We start from the raw sequence: 21,745 nt of genomic DNA, 5'->3' as shown, positions 1-21,745 counted from the left end.
ACTATAATGCTTTATCACTTTCACTTAGCTAGTGGAGCTCGAGGGTGGGGCTACGATATAGCCCCTGGTGGCATCGCCCTTCTCCGAAGTCGGAGTGCGTGTGCCTGACCGGGAAACGGCCCTTCGTCAAAGCGGGGAATTCTAAACATTCCGATAGTCGATCGAGGGCTGACCAGTCTCTCGCTGCATCATGACAGTCAGTTTTCGGCTTTCTCTACTGAGGTGCTCGCCCAGCCGAACTGGAGCACAATCGCAGTAGTTCTCCTGGTGCCGCGTTAGCCGATGATACGGAACGTAAGTCAGCAAAACACAGGAGCCGGGCAAACCCAACATTTGACCAAAGACATGATTCGGAGCTGATGCATATAATGCCTAACTCGAGACGCCGAACACTCCCTAAGGTGTTCGGTCTTTATAATAATGGGCAGAACGATGCCCTAAGCCCCTAGTGTCCAGGTACGGGCATGGTCTTCTAACGCGGCCGATGCCAAAGCGTCAGGCTCCACTTTGGCTATAGGAAGAAACCAAGGGAGAATAACAATGAAAGACAGTGAAAATGGTCTACGCAGGGTCTTAATCTGAAAAGAATCCTCACAACGGGTCCCTACTGCACGTCTGCGCCTGTGTCTCCGTTGCGCCGTTATCCTGGACGGGTATGCACGTTTTTCATCTGTAAAAAGAGAGGAACGATAGTTTTAAAAACAAATTGTGCGAAAAATATTAGAAATATAAATAATTAAAGCGGGGTTTGTATAAACCCGCGGTGATTTGTGCGCACAGCCCCCTGTAAAGGGGTATGCGGCTAGGGAGCCCCTAGCCTACTGACGCCGGATTCGTCTATCCAAGTCCGGGGTCTTTAAGTGACCCTTGCACTAAAATTACGCCACGCGGTCCGGGCATCTTGAGTGTAAGAGATGCATAATGCGGTATGGCATTGAAGTGGACAAAAGCCTGTCGTCCCAAGAGTGCTTGATCTTCACTTTCAAACGAGACGATATGAAAAATTAATTTTTCGCGTCGAGAATTGTTCGGCGATCCGAACACGACTTCTAGTAATATGGAGCCTGTGCACTTGGCATAATGGCCTGGCGTCACTCCTTTGAAGGAAGTGCGGCTATGTCGAATTTTGTTAGGGTCTATCCCCATCCTACGGATTGTGTTTGAATATAGCAGGTTTAAGTCACTGCCTCCGTCCATTAGGACGTTAGTAAATTGCAATCCATCCATTATGGGATTCAATATCAGGGGAGTCCGTCCCGCATTTCGAATGCTTCTGGAATAGTCCAGGTGGTCGAAAGTGATTGGTTTTGATATCCAATCTCTATGGTCTGCTGGGTTGGACCGTGCGAAGCTCTTTTTAGAAAGTGCCGCACTATTTTTCCGTATTATCACACGAAGTGAGTTTACTGTTTTGACCCCTTGTGGGATAGTCTTTTGTTTTCCGGTGCTCTGCTGGTGGGGTTTATCTTCTTCGCTTGATGCGTCGAGCCCCTTGTGTCCGGCATTTAGTCGGCCAGACTGTTTAAAAACCCAACAATCCTTGTGGGTGTGATTTGCAGGCCTTCTGGGGGTACTGTGGATTTGACATATCCGACCCAAAATTTTGTTTAAGTTGGAAAATTCGTCATTGTCATCCTTAAGAGGCTGTGTTTTATTATTGGGCCGCGAGCTTTTGAATCCTGCGTTGACTGCCGCGCTCTTTGGGCTTTTCTCTTTATTCCGGCGCTGCTCTTTTCTGCGACGCGATTTTCTGTTTCCATCTCTTATCTCTGATGTACTTGGGTCGCTGGTGCTGCATCGTGCTAACCAGCTATCCTCGCCCGCGCAAAAGCGGGTCATGAGGTTTGTCAGTGCGGACATTGTCCTCGGTTTCTCTTGACCGAGGTGCCTGGCGAGCCATTCGTCTCGGACATTGTGTTTGAAAGCTGCTAAGGCTTCGGCGTCCGGACAGTCGACTATTTGGTTCTTTTTGGTGAGGAACCTGTTCCAGAATTTCCGCGCTGACTCTCCGGGCTGTTGAGTTATATGAATTAGGTCATCTGCATCCGGAGGGCGGACATAAGTCCCTTGAAAATTTGCTCTAAACGCATCCTCGAGATCTTCCCAACTTCCAACAGTATTTTCTGGGAGGCTTTTAAGCCAATGACGGGCTGGCCCTTTGAGCTTGAGGGGTAGGTATTTTATGGCGTGGAGATCATCTCCTCTGGCCATATGTATATGTAGTATATAATCTTCTATCCAGACTCCAGGGTCTGTTGTTCCATCATAGGCTTCTATGTTTATGGGTTTAAATCCTGCTGGGAATTCATGGTCCAGCACCTCGTCAGTGAAACATAGTGGGTGTGCAGCGCCCCTGTATTTGTGTGTGCCGCTATCATCGGACACTTGACGTGTTGTCTTGCTTCCTGGGGCCTTCTCCTTAGGCCCGTAGATGGATCTGGCTGGGCCATCTATCCTTCCAAGTTCGTTGGTTGGTTTATGTGGGGCGCCGCTGTCATAATTTGGCCTATCATCTGGCCGTCTATCCACCCAGGCAGCCTCTTTATTTTTGGACGGTGGGGGCTCTATGGCCTCCTCGTCGAATTCTGGTAGCAGCTTGCGCTTTGGGTAGCTCTTTGGTTGGCGGCCATTGCCGTACTTATCTGCGGTTTTGAGCATTTTGCTCCATCTCATTCTGAGTGTATCTTCCGCTGTTTTGAGCCTCCGTTTTTCCTTTTTCAGGCTTTTTGCTGTGGCGATAAGCCTGCGCTTGAAGCACTCTTGTTCGACGGGATCCTCAGGTACGATGAATTCGTCATCGTTGAGGCTTGCTTCGTCTTCGGAGGGAGGTATATAATTATGATCCTCAACCTCTTCATCTGCCGCCCCCTCATGAGGGCTTGCTTCTGCATCCTCCTGCGCTGAATCTTGCTGGAGGTATTGTCTTCGGCATTCTCTGGAGTATTATTGTCTCCTGTGCCGGAATTTCCATTCTTGCTGTGGCGAGATTTAGAGCGGCACCGCTGACGCTGGCGCTTGGGCTGTTTCTTTAAGGGATCTGCCTCCGCTGTTCCTTCGCCGTCCCCATCTTTTGGGGTATCCACCATGTATACGTCATATGACGAGGTGGCCTTCCAGTGCCCTGTGGGCGCTGGTTCCTGTTCGTCTCCGGCATCGTCGTTCATAGCGTCGATGTCTTCGGAGTCGTAGTCTAGCATGTCGGTTAGATCGTCGACAATGGCTACAAAGTGGGTGGTGGGTGCGCTCTGAATTTCTTCGTAGTCCGCATCCCAACCATCCTGGCCATAATCCGGCCAGGACTCTCCTGATAACGAGAGATGCTTTAGTGAATTTAAGATATCGCCCAAAAGGGACCATTGGAAGATGTCCGCGGTGGTGAATTCCATAACCGGCGCCCAATCCGGATCGACTGGTAGGGGCGCGGGAGGTTCGGAGTCCGAAGAGGAGTCCGGCGCCTCGGAATCACAAGTTTCGCAGGGGACAAGATTAGTGTTCGGCTCCATCGCCGTGGATGTTGAAGCCCCCAGGGCGGCGTCTATCCACCGGCCCTTGATCTGGGCGATCGGCTCCGGGCTAATGGACGAAGCGGATCCGTGTGCGGCCACCAAAGCACTGTTCGGCGGCAGAGCTAGATCATGCCCATCGTCACAGTGCGGCGCGCTTGGCTATGGCTCGAGTCCATCGAGGATCAAATATCCTCGGACATCGATCGTGAAGTTTAAGCTTCCAAATCTGACCTGACAGCCAGGGGCGTAGCTTTCGATCTGCTCCAGATGGCCAAGTGAATTGGCCCGCAGTGCGAAGCCGCCGAATACGAAGATCTGTCCGGGGAGGAAAGTCTCACCCTGGACAGCGCTGCAGGTTGAAGATGCCATCAAGCCTATCGGTGACGACACAGAGGAACTCTCAATGAAAGCACCAATGTCGGTGTCAAAACCGGCGGATCTCGGGTAGGGGGTCCCGAACTGTGCGTCTAGGCGGATGGTAACAGGAGACGAGGGACACGATGTTTTTACCCAGGTTCGGGCCCTCTCGATGGAGGTAAAACCCTACGTCCTGCTTCATTAATATTGATGATATGGGTTTTACAAGAGTAGATCTACCACGAGATCAAGGAGGCTAAACCCTAGAGGCTAGCCTATGGTATGATTGTACGTTGTGTATGTTGTCCTACGGACTAAAGCCCTCCGGTTTATATAGATACCGGAGAGGGCTAGGGTTACACAGAGTCGGTTACAATAGTAGGAGATCTACGCATCCGTATCGCCAAGCTTGCCTTCCACGCCAGCCAAGCTTGCCTTCCACGCCAAGTAAAGTACCTTCCGGACACGAGCCCGAGTCTTCAATCTTGTATCTTCGTAGTCTTGGAGTCCGGCGGACATTGATAGTCCGGCTGTCCGAACACCCCCTAGTCCAGGACTCCCTCAGGTGCTCTGTTTTTTCTTCGGACTACTGATCTGAAAATCATTTTTTTCATATTTTGTAGATAGCTTACCACATGTGCTTGAAAATATTTCCTTGGTCCTCTGAAGTGTAAAACATATAACTCAAAATGAGCTTGGCTGACATATTTTTCCAAAAAATTAATTTAATAATAAATTTGAACAACATTAAAATAAAATTTTAAACCAGGCGGTCGAAATATGATTTTGTAACTGAGAGGCTGCATAATATTGACTAGAACCAGCTAAGTGAGGCAGGGGAACAAATTGCATTCACGATATTCATGAGGTAACCAATGCAAAGCAACAAGATATGACTAACTTAAAGAAGAGATCAGCACATCAAAAGAACCATATAATATACTTTGGGTGTCTAAATCAGAGAAGCAACCAGATTGCGTCAAATGCTTTCCTGAGTTGTGGCACTCTGAATCAAAATGGTAGTCCTTTCAGGCTAAAGACAATACAACTTCTGGGAGAAGTAAACATAATGGATGGAAAATGAATACTTCATATTCTAGAAACAAACACAGGGATACATGATCCACATAATGTATGGAAAATGGAAATGCTAACTTCCGAACCACCACAAACAGGCTTCGTGTACCACAATGCCATCAGTAATGACTGGCAATAGCAGAGCCGTAAGTATGATCACTATTTTGCTTGCCAGGATCAGGCGGTTGCTCTGAATTCACGAACAGCCATGTGAGCCTCGCATGCTTTCTTTATGGTGTTCAATTCCTTGATGACGTTGTTCATCTGCATTCTGTGCCTTGGGAAATCCTCACAGCAAGCTAGGCCCAGCTTAAACATAGGACATAAGAATATATCTATGATACGTTGCGTGTCTCCTCTGTAGATTGCACTGTCATCCAATATATCCTGTAGCTTATCAGGATAGGTCATCCTGACATAGTCGACCAGGCTTGTCACATCATCCATGAAATTGTCAGTTGGCCTCCTTCCAGTAAATATTTCCAATAGCAACACCCCGTAGCTATATACATCAACATCCGTGGAGGGTTCAGATCCCGAGCGATACTCTGGAAAACATGTAAACATAGACGTTACTGGCCATGTAATTGATAGACAGAAATTTGACAGATACACTCTCAATTCAATCTAGCTTGCCAAGTGAAATCTACCAAACTGATATCGAATCAAATAATATAAAGATAAATATTCCTAGATGAATTTAAAATGTTGCCCACCTAGTGCGACGTATCCAATTGTGACTTTAATTACAAGTGAGCTTCTTTCAGTTCCACCACCACTGTGCATGCATTCATCGGTATGCATAATCTTTGCTAATCCAAAGTCGATGACATGTGCAACAAAGTCATCATCTAGAAGGATGTTGCATGGTTTGATATCACAGTGAACTATGGATGGCTCAATTTGATGGTGAAGATATTCTAATGCCTCTGCAACATCAAGAGCAATGGATAGCCTTTCCATCAAACTTAGCCTTCTAGATTTCCGGCTGTTAGTCATGGAGTTTGGATGCAGCCATTCATCTAAATTTCTGTTGCAGATAAACTCTAAGACAAATCCCTTGAACTCATCACCATTACGGTCCAAACTGCTACACACAGTGATCACTTTGACAAGCTTCCGGTGTCGAATCTTCCTTAGGGACTCATACTCTCTCAAGAAGCTTCTATTAGCTCCTCATTTGCCAAGATTGAAAACCTTGATTGCTACAGTACATAAACTCTCATCGAGATTTAGATTTCAAATGTACACATTGCCAAAACTTCCAGAACCAATCAAACTTGTCGGTGAGAATGACTCTGTTGCTGCATCTATCTCAGCATAGGATATCCTCTCATGCATCTCTTGGTGAAATCCGACTACTTGATCAAGATCATTGTTCACTTTGATTCTTGTCTTCGTTAAGTAGCATCCAGTTAGAGAGCACATGAAGAAGATCAAAGTTCCAACCATGCAAAAGAGTATGAGCCGACGCCGATGTTGCGCAGCCTTGGTAGAACCTATATATGGGCATGAAGGGAGTTGCAAGGATGGGGGACCTCCGCATAGCATGCTATTGCGTGGGAGCAAAAATACAGTAGCATTGTGAAAGATCCCTGCATTTGGCACCGGACCAGATAGGTTGTTGAAAGAGAGGTTTAGATACATTAGGAGCTCAAAACTCTGGAGGAACTCAGGAATGGGTCCTGCTAAGTTATTATCAGAAATATCCAACTTTTCGAGGCCTCTCAAGGAAGAAAAACCTTTCAGTACTTGCCCGTGCAAATGATTTCCTTGAAAATTTAGAAAATTCATTTGGACGCAACTGCTGAGAGTGTCTGGGATTTCACCTGAGAGCTTGTTCATTGATAGGTCAATATCACTAAGGCTGTTCAACTTTCCTACCTGTGTTGGAATGGAGCCACTTAGAGCATTGTTGGAGAGGTTGAGAAGTACAGTAAGAGAGGGAATCATGAGTATCTCCTGTGGGATTTCCCCCCTCAAGGAGTTAGCGGAAAGATCCTGAGATATAAGTTTTGTGAGAGTGCCAAGGCTTGCTGGAATGTTGCCATCTAGAAAGTTATTAGACAGAGAGAGGTTGCTCAATTGTGTGATATTGCCTAAAGATTGTGGAATCTGCCCATAGAATCTATTATCGGATAGGTCGAGATACTGGAGGCTAGGAATCTGGCCAATATCCAGAAGCAAGGTGCCTGTGAAAAGGCTATCTGCAAGGCTGAACCTTGTAAGTTTTTTAAACTTCCCTAACCCTATAGGTATGGATCCAGTTATTTTATTTCTACCTAGTGCAATCGAATTGAGCTCTGTAGATAGGTTGGCAATAGAAACTGGCACAACACCTTCATGGTTGTTTAGTTCAAGGTTTAGTACTTCCAGGTTGCTACAGTTGGTTAAGGATGTGAGGAAATCCCAATCCCTAGGCTCTGTGGTTTGAAGGAAATTATGCCCTAACGAAAATCCCCGGATATGACCATGGATGCCAATGTCCCGTGGAATCAAACTGAGGGAGTCCTGGACGAGGGGGTGTCCGAATAGCCGAACTATCATCATTGGCCGGACTCCAAGACTATGACGATACAAGATTGAAGACTTCGTCCCGTGTCCGGATGGGACTTTTCCTTGGCGTGGAAGGCAAGCTTGGCAATACGGATATGTAGATCTCCTACCATTGTAACCGACTCTGTGTAACCTTAGCCCTCTCCGGTGTCTATATAAACCGGAGGGTTTTAGTCCATTGGACGAACAACAATCATACCATAGGCTAGCTTCTAGGGTTTAGCCTCCTTGATCTCGTGGTAGATCTACTCTTGTACTACCCATGTCATCAATATCAATCAAGCAGGAGTAGGGTTTTACCTCCATCGAGAGGGCCCGAACCTGGGTAAAAACATCGTGTCCCTTGTCTCCTGTTACCATCCGCCTAGACGCACAGTTCAGGACCCCCTACCCGAGATCCACCAGTTTTGACACCGACATTGGTGCTTTCATTGAGAGTTCCTCTGTGTCGTCGTTCATAGGCCCGATGGCTCCTTCGATCATCAACAACGACACGGTCCAGGGTGAGACTTTTCTCCCCGGACAGATCTTCATGTTCGGTGGCTTTGCACTGCGGGCCAATTCGCTTGGCCATCTGGAGCAGATCGAAAGCTACGCCCCTGGCCATCAGGTCAGATTCGGAAGTTTGAACTATACGGACGACGTCCGCGGAGACTTGATCTTCGACGGATTCGAGCCACAGCCGAGCGCGCCGCACTGTCCCGATGGGCATGATTCAGCTCTGCTGCCGGATAGTGCCCTTGAGGCCGCACGAGAGTCCGCTCTGACCCTTAACTCAGAGCCGACTGCGCCGATCGAGGATGGGTAGCTAGACACCGCCTCGGGGGCTGCTACCTCTACGGCGATGGAGCCGTATACCGACCCTGTCCCTTGCGAAGCTCGTGACTCTGAGGTGCCGGACTCCTCGCCGGACTCCGAACCTCCCGCGCCCCTTCCAATCGAATCCAATTGGGCGCCGATCACGGAGTTCACCACTACGGACATCTTTCAGCACTCGCCCTTTGGCGAGATCCTGAACTCGCTGAAGTATCTCCCTTTATCAGGAGAGCCCTGGCCGGATTATGGCCAGGACGGTTGGGATGCGGACGACGAAGAAATTCAAACCCACCCACCACCCACTTTGTAGCCACTGTCGACGACCTAACCGACATGCTAGACTTCGACTCCGAAGACATCAATGGTATGGATGACGATGCTGGAGACGACCAAGAACCAGCACCTACGGGGCACTGGAAAGCCACCTCGTCATACGACATATACATGGTGGACATCCCAAAGGATGGGAATGGCGATGGAACAGTGGAGGAAGACCCCTCCAAGAAACAGCCTAAGCGCCGGCGTCAGCGGCGCCGCTCTAAATCCCGCCACAGCAAGAATGAAGATTCCGGCACCGGAGACAATAACACCCGGACAGTGCCGAAGACAACCACCTTCAGCAAGATTCAGCACAGGAGGATGAAGAAGCCAGCCGTCATGAGAGAGCGGCAGACAAAGAGGTAGAGGACGATAATTACATGCCTCCCTCCGGAGACGAGGAAAGCCTCGACGACGACGAATTCGTCGTGCCTGAGGATCCCGTCGAACAAGAGCGTTTTAAATGCAGGCTTATGGCCACGACAAGCAGCCTCAAGAAAAAGCAGCAACAGCTTAGAGCTGACCAAGATTTGCTACCTGACAGATGGACTGAAGTCCTTGCGGCCGAAGAGTACGAACTCGAACACCCCTCCAAAAGCTACCCCAAACGCAAGCTGCTGCCCCGATTAGAGGAGGAAGCATATAAACCTACATCGCCAGTGCACAATACGGCCGACCGGCCACCTCGTGGCCGCGACAAAGAGGCCTCTAGGCCCTCCTCTAAAGCCGTACCCTGGCATCGCTCGAAAAGTACAAAGCCACGGGTGAATGCGCCGGACTTGCGAGACATATTGGAGGATAAGGCAAGACAATAAAGATCGATCTACGGATCGCGTGGGCGTTCCACGATACACGACGACAACCGTCGCGCCGGATACAACAATTCCGGCCGGGCCGAACACAGTAAACAAAGCTCGCTCGAGCTACGTCGTTATATAGCCCAATATAGAGGCGCCACACACCCACTATGCTTCACAGATGAAGTAATGGATCATCAAATCCCCGAAGGGTTCAAACCCGTGAACATTGAATCCTACGATGGCACAACAGACCCCGCGGTTTGGATCGAAGACTATCTCCTTCGTATCCACATGGCCCGCGGTGATGATCTTCATGCCATCAAATACCTCCCACTCAAGCTTAAAGGACCAGCTCGGCATTGGCTTAACAGCTTGCCAGCAGAATCAATTGGGTGTTGGGAGGACCTGGAAGCCGCATTCCTTGATAACTTCCAGGGCACATATGTGCGACCACCAGACGCTGATGACCTAAGCCACATAATTCAGCAGCCAGACGAATCGGCCAGACAATTCTGGACACGGTTCTTAACCAAGAAAAATCAAATCGTCGACTGTCCAGATGCAGAGGCCCTCGCAGCCTTCAAACATAACATCCGCGACGAGTGGCTTGCCCGGCACCTAGGACAGGAAAAGCCGAAATCCATGGCAGCCCTCACATCACTCATGACCCGCTTCTGCGCGGGAGAAGACAGCTGGCTAGCCCGCAGTAACAACCTCAACAAAAATTCTGGCAGTCCGGATACCAAGGACCGCAATGGCAGGTCGCGTCGCAACAAGCACAAACACCGCATTAACGGCGATAATACTGAGGATACGGCAGTCAACACCAGATCCAGAGGCTCCAAATCCAGTCAGCAGAAAAAGCCATTCAAAAGAACTACTCCGGGTCCGTCCAATTTGGACCGAATACTCGACCGCTCGTGCCAGATACACGGCACCCCCGAAAAGCCGGCTAATCACACTGTCGGTGTCAAAATCTGCGGATCTTGGGTAGGGGGTCCCGAACTGTGCGTCTAGGCGGATGGTAACAGGAGACAAGGGGCACGATGTTTTTACCCAGGTTCGGGCCCTCTCGATGGAGGTAAAACCCTACTCCTGCTTGATTGATATTGATGATATGGGTAGTACAAGAGTGGATCTACCACGAGATCAAGGAGGCTAAACCCTAGAAGCTAGCCAATCGTATGATTGTTGTTCTGTCCTATGGACTAAAACCCTCTGGTTTATATAGACACCGGAGAGGGCTAGGGTTACACAGAGTCGGTTACAATGGTAGGAGATCTACATATCTGTATCGCCAAGCTTGCCTTCCACGCCAAGGAAAGTCCCATCCAGACACGGGACGAAGTCTTCAATCTTGTATCTTCATAGTCTTGGAGTCCGGACGATGATGATAGTTCGGCTATCCGGACACCCCCTAGTCCGGGACTCCCTCAGTAGCCCCTGAACCAGGCTTCAATGACGACGAGTCCGGCGCGCATATTGTCTTCGGCATTGCAAGGCGGGTTCCTCCTCCGAATAATTTATAGAAGATTGTGAACACCAGGATAGTGTCCGGCTCTGCAAAATAAATTCCACATACCACCGTAGAGAGAATAATATTTACACAAGTTCAATCTGCCGACGTATTTTGTGGCGTGACGTCACACCACAACCAAGATTTTACTTGAATCGTTTTTATTATACCACCTCAGCACGTTTAGCGAAGCGGTTTCCTTGGCACGTCTTGTCGAAGCAGAGATCGTGTTCCCCTTATTCCGGGATTCTCATCAATACGAACGTGGGTAACCCAACCGTGCCCGTTGCCACACCCCCTCCATCGAAGGCGAGTTCCTAACGGTCACGGGGACGGCTCTTGGTATTCTCCCTCTTTATAATGAGACCAAGGCCCATTCCTTTTCTTCAATCCTCAATCGAATCCGCCCCTCGCCCCGAGTTCCAACACCCAGGGCTCCAGATTCGGGCACTTCGGACCTTCGACAATGTCCGGCTCCGACCTACAGGGCCGGTGGATGCCCTCCTCCATCACGGAAGAGGACGTGCTAAAGCTGAGAGATGCCAGGTACTTAACCTGCGAGATTTCGCATAGGTTGCCTACCCAAGGGCAAGTCATCCTACTCCCGAGCCTGTCGAGAGTGTCGTGTTCGAGTCTCACCTCCGTCGGGGTTTAGGCTTCCCAATGGATCCCTCCGTGAGGGGGCTCATGTTTTACTATGGGCTGGAATTCCACGACTTGGCTCCGGAGTCCATCCTCCACATCTCATCATTTATTGTCGTCTACGAAGACTTCCTCCGCACTACCCCTCACTTTGGTTTGTGGCTCAAAACCTTCAACATGGAGCCGAAGATGATTGAGGGGCCTCAGGCAGAGTGCGGCGGGGCGGTTATAAGCAAGAGGGCCGATGCTCCATGGCTTGAGGGATCTTTTCAGGAGGAGCTCGGCTTGTGGCAACAGGATGGTTCTATATCACCGCTCCCAGGGGCAGCAGGCAGAGGCCGCCGCCCGCCTTTCGCTCGGGCCCTCCACAACAGCTGACGTCATGGGTCAACAAAGGGCTTAACTGGGGGCCGTCCAAGGACGTACCTCTATTGAGGGGCCGGATTCGAGACCTCCAAGAGAGGGACATCAATCTGGTCGTAGTGACGCAGGTTATGCGGATTCGGCGTCTTCTGCCCTGCAAATGTCGCCCCTCCGCCTGTGGGAATTCAATCCGGAGGGACCCCGAGCTCTCCAACACTTCATGGGTACGACACCCGTGGAGATGTACAACCTGTTCTTCGGATCACAAGAGATGTGTCAGGACTTGACCGAGGACGCTGGCTTAAGCTGCAATCGCCCGGATACTCAAGTAAGTAGCCCTGTGTCCGGACATATCGTCCATTTATTTATCATGATTTGCCTTTTAACCAGCTATCCCTTGGACAGGAGTGGATAGCGCAAGCAAAACTGATACGGTGTCCGGCCCCCTCCCTGAGACCACGCCGGATCCCGTGTTAATCAAAATGTTGGAGGTAGCGCATTCGGAGGAGGGCGAAGGGGGGAACAGGGAAACTACCACCTCTGGTAAGGAGGCTCTCAGCAAGGGGGGAATCAAGAATCCCTCCCTCCAGGGGGAGAAGAGGACCGCTTCCGAAGACCTGGAGGCCAAGGCCTCAAAGTGGGGAAAGAAAACTGCACCGGAAGGTCCTGTGCCGGGAGGAGTCTCGGCCGCACAGTCTCCCCAAAGGAATCAGCCCTCCAGTGAGCCGTAAGTAGAAAAAGGGGAGTTTTGTAATAAGGGACATCCCTATTTTATTTCTAAGGATAACCGAAGTTTTTACCTTGTAGTTCGGATCTCAACCCTTCTCAGCAGAGCTCATCCTCGAGGGACCTTTGTCCGGAGATGATGGAGAGCGAAACGCCTCCATCTGCCGCCCCGTCAGGCAGGACGGACAACCCTGAGGTGTTGTCACGGAGGGTCTCCCAGAGTCCGGCGGGGCCGGCGAGTTCGGCACCCACTGGAGTACAGCCGGTGGAGCTGCAGGATCTGCTCGAGAGGGCGTCTATCTCAGAAGATCACCGCACATTAATGAGAACGGTGATTGAAAGGATCTCATCCGCCGAGGGCGGGTTGCATGAGGCCGTCGGAAGTTTACTGACGGGGTTTGAGGTATGCAAAAAATGACATACCTTTTGACAGTTTTGCACATAGAGTGCGCCCTGTATAGATAGTAGCCCCTGAGACTCGGTATGTTGTGAAAGCGACAGCGTGCCGAGGATCATAATCTCAGTTATAAAATGTCGCCTTTCCTATGCAGGTGGCGGAATGTTCTATGGCCAGCCGGACTGATAGAGTTGCCAAGCTGAAGCGGCAACTCGACGTTGCGGATGCGGACATCGCGCTGGTCAATAAACGACTGGACGAGTCACAAGGTAGGTGGTTTCTCCGCGGTCACCTGGTAAGGGAGCTGATGCCCACTCCTTACAAAATGTATGCTTGATGCAGATGGTGCCGCTGCTGTGGAAGACCCTCGGGCAGAGCTTGCTTGAGCCAAGGAGCAAGCCAGAAAAAGTGATGCGGTTGCCTCGAAGGCAGCGGAGGAGCTAAAAGCCGAAAAGGCAGCTCACTGCCGAAGCAGGGAGGAGATGTCCGGAATGGCCGTGAAGCTAAAAGATGCTACCGACCGCTATGAGGTTCTTGAAAGAGAACGCCAAGCGGAGCAAGAGGACCAGAAGAAGGCCACCGCCGAAGCCAAGGATGCCCGTTCTGCAATGTGGGCTATAAAGGAGGAACTGCGTCAGACCGGAGACATTGCGGCTGGAAAGCCCTTTCTGCTGCGTAGGAAGTTCACGGATCCGAAGTATGCTCAGTTGGGCCAGTTGTGGGGTGTGGAGGATCCTTATCTGAATTTGGCGGCGAGTGCGGTGGACGCAGTCGTGCACTTCCGAAGCTAGAAGGATCACGAAATGGAAGAGCTTTTTTGGTCTCAATTCCATAGTCTGGAGCGTCCACTTCCGTTGACCGATCGGTTGGCTGAGTGGGCTGAGCTGAATAGATTGTCCGGATTTGCCATGACGGATGTGGTGGCTCATCTGTGGCCGGAAAGGCCCAAGCCGAAGAGTTATTTTGGCTTATTGCAGCAATTCCTTGGGGCAGTGCCGCATATCAAGGCGATGAAGCGGTCGGCATGCATAGAGGGTGCACGGATGGCTCTCGCCCGTGTTAAGACATACTGGGCGGAGATGGATGCCACCGATGTTGCATCCCGGGGTTCGGACAAAAGCCGATTACCCGCCGAGCACTATTTTGAGGAAGTCCTGCAGGGCGCTCGTTTAATAGAGTCGCAGTGCTCGAAAAATATTATGTTCAAATGACATGTATGATTTGTGAAACCATATTTATAATGTAATGGCTTTTTATACTTGTGCGTTCAAGTATTGAAATATCTCATGTGCGGCCGTTAATGTATATGTATGTATAACCTGAAAGATGGCAGTCTTTGGCTTCAGCCCCCACGCACATGGTGCGGGGGTGTTTGCAAAAAAAGCGCATTTTCACACTTAATCCAACGTCTTGGTCCTTTGAAGGAGGTGATAGCATAACAAACTAGGCAACCGGACTATAATGCTTTATCACTTTCACTTAGCCATAGGAGCTCGATGGTGGGGCTACTATATAGCCCCTAGAGGCACCGCGCTCTCCGAACTCGGGGCACGTGTGTGCCTGACCGGGAAGCGGTCCTTCATCAAAGTGGAGGAATTCTAAACATTCCAGTAGTCGATCGAGTGGTTGACCAGTCTCTCGCTATATCATGGCAGTCAGTTTTCGGCTTTCTCTACTGAGGTGCTCGCCCGGCCGAACCGGGGCACAATCGCAGTAGTTCTCCTGGTGCCGCGTTAGCCGATGGAGCGGAACGTAAGGCAGCAAAACACAGGAGCCGGGCAAACCCAACATTTGACCAAAGACATGATTCGGAGTTGATGCATATAAGGCCTAACTCGATACGCCGAACACTCCCTCAGGTATTCGGTCTTTATGATAACGGGCAGAACAATGCCCTAAGCCCCTAGTGTCCAGGTACGGGCGAGAAATTCTGACGTGGCCGATGCCAAAACGCCAGCCTCCTCCTCGGTTATGGTAGGAAACCGGGGGATGTGTATCAACAAGAGACAGTAAGAAAGGTTTACGCAGGGTCTTAATCTGAAAAGAATCCTTGCAACGGGTCCCTGCTGCACGTCTGCGCCTGTGTCTCCATTGTGCTGTATCCTGGACGGGTGTAGCATGTGTGAGGGAGTCCTGGACTAGGGGGTGTCCGGACAGCCGGACTATCATCGTCCGCCGGACTCCAAGACTACGAAGATACAAGATTGAAGACTCCGTCCCGTGTCCGGATGGGACTTTCCTTGGCGTGGAAGGCAAGCTTGGCGATACGGATATGTAGATTTCCTACCATTGTAACCGACTCTGTGTAACCCTAGCCTCCTCCGGTGTTTATATAAACCGGAGGGCTTTAGTCCGTAGGACACAACATACATTACAACAATCATACCATATGCTAGCTTTAGGGTTTAGCCTCCTTGATCTCGCGGTAGATCCACTCTTGTACTGCCCATATCATCAATATTAATCAAGCAGGACGTAGGGTTTTAGCTCCATCGAGAGGGCCCGAACCTGGGTAAAAACATCGTGTCCCTCGTCTCCTGTTACCATCCGCCTAGACGCACAGTTCGGGACCCCCTACCCGAGATCCGCCGGTTTTGACACCGACATTGGTGCTTTCATTGAGAGTTCCTGTGTGCCGTCACCGATAGGCCCGATGGCGTCTTCAACCAACAACGCTGTCCAGGGTGAGACTTTTCTCCCAAGACAGATCTTCGTATTCGGCGGCTTCGCACTGCGGGCTAATTCGCTTGGCCATCTGGAGCAGATCGAAAGCTACGCCCCTGCCCGTCAGGTCAGATTCGGAAGCCTAAACTTCACGGCCGATGTCCACAGAGACTTGATCTTCGACGGACTCGAGCCGCAGCCGAGAGCGCCGCATTGTTACGATGGGCATGATCTAGCTCTGCCACCGAACAGTGCCTTGGTGGCCGCACATGAATCCGCTTCGGCCATTAGTCCGGAGCCGATCGCCCAGATCAAGGATCGGTGGATAGACGCCATCTTGGGGGCTCCAACTTCCATGGCGATAGAGCCGAACATTAATCTTGTCCCCCGCAAAACTCGTGATTCCGAGGTGCCGGACTCCCTGCCGGACTCCGAACCTCCCACGCCCCTACCAATCAATTCAGATTGGGCGCCGGTTATGGAATTCACCGCCGCGGACATCTTCCAACACTCGCCCTTTGGCGACATCCTAAATTCGCTAAAGTATCTCTCGTTATCAGGAGAGTCCTGGCCGGACTATGGCCAGGATGGTCGGGGTACGGACGATGAAGAAATTCAGAGCCCACCCACCACCCACTTTGTAGCCACTGTCGATGATCTAACCGACATGCTAGACCACAACTCCGACGACATCGACGGACTAGACGACGATGCCGGAGACGAACAAGAAACAGAGCCTATAAGGCATGGGAGGACCACCCCGTCACATGACATATATATGGTGGATACCCCAAAAGAGAGCGATAATGAGGACCAACGGGCCGCGGCAGAAGATAACCCCGCCGATAAACAACCAAAACGGCGGCGCAGACGCCGCCCTAAGTCCCACCTCGACAACAACAACGCTCCTAAGGAGCGCGTAATACACAGGGCTCACAAGTGGACGACGAATATGCAGATAGGAAACCGTCCGAACATGACGAGTCAGATAATCAGTCCAGGCCCGGCGAAAACAACAGTCCGGACGATCTCCTGCCGGACACACCGCCGGAGAGCAAAAACCTTCGGAAAAGACTCGTCAACACTGCAAGAAGCCTAAAGAAGGAAAAGCGGAAGCTCAAAACAGCGAAAGACACACTCAGAATGAGATGTACCAAAGTAATCAAGACCACGGACAAATACGGCAATGGTCACCAATCAAAGAGCTACCCGAAGCGCAAGCTGCTACCAGAATTCGACGAAGAGGCCATAGAGCCTCCACCGTCAAGAAATAAAAAGGCTGCCTGGTTGGATAGACGGCCAGATGATAGGCCAAATTCTGAAAGCGGCGCCGCACATAATGAACCTGGAAAGACAGATGGCCCACCCAGGTCCATCTACGGGCCAAAGAAGAAGGCCCCAGGAAGCAAGGCAACACGTCAAGTGTCCGAAGATAGTGGCACACCCAAATACCAGGGTGCCGCACACCCACTATGTTTCACCGATGAGGTTCTGGATCATGAATTCCCAGCAGGATTCAAACCCATAAACATAGAGACCTACGATGGAACAACAGACCCTGCAGTCTGGATAGAAGATTACATACTACATATACACATGGCCAGAGGAGATGATCTCCACGCCATAAAATACCTACCTCTCAAGCTCAAAGGGCCAGCCCGTCATTGGCTTAAAAGCCTCCCAGAAAACACTGTGGGAAGTTGGGAAGAGCTCGAGGAAGCGTTTAGAGCAAATTTTCAAGGGACCTATGTCCGCCCTCCGGATGCAGATGATTTAAGTCATATAATTCAACAGCCCGGAGAGTCAGCGTGCAAATTCTGGAACAGGTTCCTCGCCAAAAAGAACCAAATAGTCGACTGTCCGGACGCCGAAGCCTTAGCAGCTTTTAAACACAATGTCCGAGACGAATGGCTTGCCAGACACCTTGGCCAAGAAAAACCGAGGACAATGCCCGCGCTAACAAGCCTCATGACCCGCTTCTGTGTGGGAGAGGATAGCTGGATAGCAAGATGCAGCACCAGCAACCCAAGTACATCCGAGATAAGAGATGGAAACGGAAAACCGCGGCGCAGAAAAGAGCAGCGCCGGAATAAAGAGAAAAGCCCAAAGAGGACGGTAGTCAACGCCGGATTCAAAAGCTCGCGGCCAAACAACAAAACATCGCCTCTTAAAGATGACGGTGATGAGTTGTCCAACTTAAACAAGATTTTGGGTCGGATATGTCAAATCCACAGCACCCCCGGAAGGCCTGCAAACCACACCCATCAGGATTGTTGGGTTTTTAAACAGTCCGGCCGACTAAACGCCAAACACAAGGGGCTCGACGCGTCAAGCGAAGACGATAAACCCCGCCAGCAGAGCACCGGAAAACAAAAAACTTTCCCACAAGGGGTCAAAGCAGTGAATTCACTTCATGTGATAATACAGAAAAATAGTGCGGCACTTCCTAAAAAGAGCTTCGCGCGGTCCAACCCAGCAGACCACAGAGATTGGATATCAAAACCAATCACTTTCGACCACCTGGACTATTCCAGAAGAGTTCGAAATGCAGGACGGACTCCCCTGATGCTAAATCCCATGATAGACGGATTACAATTTAGTAAAGTCCTCATGGACGGGGGCAGCGACTTAAACCTGTTGTATTCAAACACAATCCGTAGGATGGGGATAGACCCTACCAAAATTCGACTCAGCCGCACTTCCTTCAAAGGAGTGACACCAGGCCCTTACGCCAAGTGCACAGGCTCCATATTACTAGAAGTCGTGTTCGGATCACCGAACAATGCTCGGCGCGAAAAGCTAATTTTTCACATCGCCCCATTTAAAAGTGGATATCAAGCATTATTGGGACGAAAGGCTTTTGTCCGTTTCAACGCCATACCGCATTACGCGTCTCTTACACTCAAGATGCCCGGTCCGCGTGGCATCATTTCAGTGCGAGGGTCACTCAAAGACCCCGGACTCGGATAGACGAGTCCGGCTTCAGCAGGCTAAGGGTTCCCTAGCCGCACACCCCTTCACAGGGGGCTGCGCACACAAACAACCGCGGATTCATACAAACCCCGCTTTACTTATTTATATTTCTTCTTTGCACATACATTTTTCGCACAAATTGTTTTCAAACTGAGCGTTCCTCTCCTTTTACAGATGAACAACGTGCATACCCGTCCAGGATAACGGCGCAACGGAGACACAGGCGCAGACGTGCAGTAGGGACCCGTTGTGAGGATTCTTTTCAGATTAAGACCCTGCGTAAACCTTTTTTACTGTCTCTTGTTGTTATTCTCCCTTGGTTTTCTTCCTATAGCCAATGCGGAGCCTGACGTTTTGGCATCGGCCGCGTCAGAAGACTACGCCCGTACCTGGACACGAGGGGCTTAGGGCATTGTTCTGCCCATTACCATAAAGATCGGACACCTTCGGGAGTGTTCGGCGTCTCGAGTTAGGCCTTATATGCATCAGCTCCGAATCATGTCTTTGGTCAAATGTTGGGTTTGCCCGGCTCCTGTGTTTTGCTGCCTTACGTTCCGTATCATCGGCTAACGCGGCACCAGGAGAACTACTGTGATTGTGCCCCGGTTCGGCTGGGCGAGCACCTCTGTAGAGAAAGCCGAAAACTAACTGTCATGATGTAGCGAGAGACTGGTCAACCACTCGATCGACCACCGGAATGTTTAGAATTCCCCGCTTTGACGAAGGACCGTTTCCCGGTCAGGCACACATGCGCCCCGAATTCGGAGAAGTGCGGTGCCCCAAAGGGGCTATATCGTAGCCCCACCCTCGAACTCCACTGGCTAAGTGAAAGTGATAAAGCATTATAGTCCGGATTGCCTCGTTTGCTACGCTACCACCTCCTTAATAGGACCGAGACGTCGGATTAAGTGTGAAAACGCGCTATTTTTGCAAACACCCCCGCACCTTGTGCGTGGGGGCTGAAGCCGAAGACTGCAATCTTTCAGGTTATACAAATGTATACATAAACGGCCGCATAGGAGAAGTTTTACTACTTGGGACGCACAAGTATAAAAAGCAGTCATAGCATAATCATCGTTTTACAAGCTAAAAACGTTCATTTGAATGTGACATTTTTTGAGCACTGCGACTCTATTACACGAGCGCCATGCATAACTTCCCCGAAATAGTGCTCGGCGGGGAGCCGGTTTTCATCCGAGACCTGGGCGGCAACAGCGGTGGCATCCATCTCCGTCCAATGCACCTTCACGCGGGCAAGAGCCATCCGCGAGGCCTCGATGCAGGCCAACCGCTTCATCTCCTTGATATGCGGCACCGCTCCAAGGAATTGCTGCAGTAAGCCAAAGTAGCTCGTCGCCTTGGGCCTCTCCGGCCAGACATGAGCCATGCCGTCAGTCATGGCAAGTCCGGACAACCTATTATCTCGGCCCATTCGGCCAACCGGTTGGTCAACGGAAGTGAGCGATCCGGACTATGGAATTGAGACCAAAATAGCTCTTCCGTCTCGTGATCCTTCTGGCTCCGGAAGTGCTTAACGGCATCAGCCGCACTTGCCGCTAAGTCCATATAAGGATCCTCCGGACTCCACAGCCGATCAAATTGAGCATATTTTTGATCCATAAACCAGCGACGCAGCAGATAAGGCTTGCCAGCCACGATATCTCCGGCCTGGCGCAGCTCCTCCTTCATGGCCCGCATTGCAGATCGGGCATCCTTGGCCTCGGCGGTGTCCTTCCTTAGGTCTTCCCGCTCCGATAAACGCTCCTTTTCAAGAGCCTCATTGCGGTCGGCAGCATCTTTCACTTTCACAGCCAATTCGGCCACCTCTTCCCTGCTTAGGCAGTGTGCAGCCTTTTCGGCTTTCAACTCCTCGGCCGCCCTCGAGGCAGCCGCGTCACTCCTTCGGGCTTGCTCCTTAACTTGGGCAAGTTCGGCCCGAAGGCTCTCCACAACAGCAGCACCGTCTGTACAACCGCATATAATTTATCAAGAGGAGGGCTTTGACCTCCTTAATAAAGCGACTGCGGAGAACTAATTTACCTTGCGACTCGTCAAGTCGCCGATTAACAAGCGCGATGTCCGCATCCGCCACGTCAAGCTGCCGCATTAACTCGGCAACTCCACTAGTCCGGCTATCCCTCAGACTATCCGCCACCTGCATAGGAATGACGACATTAATTACTTACGATTTTGATCCTCGGCACGCTGTCGTCTTCGACAACCTTCCGAGTCTCGGGGGCTACTATCTATACAGGGCGCATTCTCATATGCAAAACTGTTAAAAAACAAAGAGATGTGTTATTTTCGCGTACCTCAAACCCCGCCAGCAAGCTCATAGCGGCATTGCGCAATCCGCTCTCGACGGACGAAATCCTTCCAATCACCACACGCATCAACGCACGGTGATCTTCTGAGATGGTCGCCCTCTCAAACAGATTCTTCAGTTCTCCCGGCGGGATACTAGCGGGTGCCGAACTCTCTGGCCCCTCCGGACTCGGGGATACCCTCCGTGACGATACCTCAGGCTCACCTGCCTTATTTGACGGCGCAGCAGACGGCGGCGTTGTTGGGGAACATAGTAATTTCAAAAAAATTCCTATGCACACGCAAGATCATGGTGATGCATAACAACAAGAGGGGAGAGTGTTGTCTGCGTACCCTCGTAGACCGAAGCGGAAGTGTTGACGCAACGTAGAGGAAGTAGTCGTACGTCCTCCCGGTCCAACCGATCCAAGCACCGTTACTCCGGCACCTCTGAGTTCTTGACACACGTACAGCTCGATGACGCACCCCGATCTCCGATCCAGCAAAGGTGCGGGGAGGAGTTCCGTCAGCACGACGGCGTGGTGACGATCTTGATGTTCTCCTGTCGCAGGGCTTCGCCTAAGCACCGCTACAATATGACCGAGGTGTAATATCGTGGAGGGGGGCACCGCACACGGCTAAGGAACGATCTCAATGATCAACTTGTGTGTCTAGGGTGCCCCCCCCCCGCCCCCGTATATAAAGGAGGGAGGGAGGAGGAGGCCGGCCC

The 21,745-nt window shown here is 50.9% G+C and overlaps 1 pseudogene; it reads right to left on the bottom strand.

Annotated features, from left to right (window-relative positions):
* Nucleotides 1–5,117: 5,117 nt before the first annotated feature.
* Nucleotides 5,118–21,745, bottom strand: part of LOC119289992 — a 40,234-nt pseudogene continuing 23,606 nt past the window's right edge.

This window comes from Triticum dicoccoides, chromosome 4A (genome assembly GCF_002162155.2).
Source record: "Triticum dicoccoides isolate Atlit2015 ecotype Zavitan chromosome 4A, WEW_v2.0, whole genome shotgun sequence".
In the NCBI taxonomy this organism is placed as follows: domain Eukaryota; kingdom Viridiplantae; phylum Streptophyta; class Magnoliopsida; order Poales; family Poaceae; genus Triticum; species Triticum dicoccoides.
The sequence above is the reverse complement of the archived record's forward strand: the minus strand, read 5'-3'. Positions and strand labels throughout refer to the sequence as shown.